Source organism: Lottia gigantea (genome assembly GCF_000327385.1).
Source record: "Lottia gigantea unplaced genomic scaffold LOTGIsca_197, whole genome shotgun sequence".
NCBI classification, from domain to species: domain Eukaryota; kingdom Metazoa; phylum Mollusca; class Gastropoda; family Lottiidae; genus Lottia; species Lottia gigantea.
The window spans coordinates 116674-118109 of NW_008708388.1; positions in this window are offsets into that span (position 1 = coordinate 116674).

The following is a 1436-nucleotide window of genomic DNA, read 5'->3' on the forward strand; positions in this document are numbered from 1 at the left end:
TCCTCAATTCATTTCTCTAATTCTTAAGTTTAGTCAACCACAATGTAAGTTTATACCCGATTACATAAGAAAGCCTCCGACGATATGAAATATCACAGGATCCATAATTTCTATTGCAATTTTTTGTTTTTTCATGCTCTGCTGTCTGAAAACTTTTACCAAAATGTAAACAAACCCCACAAAATGGCGCCAAATTATGCATAGATCCCTCAAGTCAGTTTTCCCACCAACTTTGTACATGTGACACTATATTAAATGTTTGTACCTACTATTAATAACATTTGCAATGTCTTATCGATGCCTGGAATGTCAAACTGTGCAACCTGCTTTTAAGAAATTATTTTGTACGCCACCCATATCTGCTATACATAAGTGTGTCATTGCATCATGCTCTTAAATTCCATCCACTTTCTTATGCCTTTACTATTTTATTATTTTTAATTTATAATTTCTTTTTCTGTTTTTGTACATCCTTGCTTTTTTTGTACTTTCAGCCTTTTACGGTTATGAGTACAGAGTACAATAATACAAGGAATGAGAATTCTGTCATTAATCTTGTCAATAAACCTTAACCGTTTACACTCAATGTTAGGACCCACTACGTGGGCGAAGCATTACAAAATTCATAAATGAGGGCGAATTGGACACTGGATTTCTCGAACTAAAAGATCCAGTGCCCTACTATTACTACACTACTACAGTACGTTAGCACAACAAATATTTTCTCAATTTAAATTTATCTTTTCAGGTATGTCACCTTTTCCCTTTCTTTAGAGTTTCTGCCATCATTTACCAGCTAAAAGTTACAGAGCAATATGAGACTTGACCTGACTTTCGAACGAGCAACAATTAACTGTGCACATAAAAAACAATTAGGCCTTATAATAATGATTAGAGTTGCATCATAATCAGTATTGCGCTGGATGATGGAGTCTTATAACCTTGTGGAACACTAAAAAAAAGTACTATGTCCAGAAGTAGTAGCATTACTGGATCACAGGTCCTTGAAGTTCTGTAAATATTAATAAAATATGGGCAATGTGGAGAAAAGAGTGTCAACATAAATATAAAAAAGACATTAGTTAAATCAGAACGTTGTCATTAGTTAGAACGTTATGAAGATGTCATTAGTTAGAATGTTATGAAGATGTCATTACTTATGAGAATATCATTAAGAGATGTCATTAGTTATCAGAATGTTAAAGATGTCATTAGAGACGAGTATGTATTTCAAGTTCATCATTTGTTTTTATGCAAGAGATTGTTTTCATACGCCCACATTTTCAGTTGTATGTACAATTAAAGATGTAGTTAACATCATTTTCTCTGATTATTTACAATGCACAAATAATATCAATAAACAAATAAAGTTAAAATGTTTTGTTATTTTACAGAAAAATGGAAATGATTTCTGGCAACAGATTTATACCAGAATT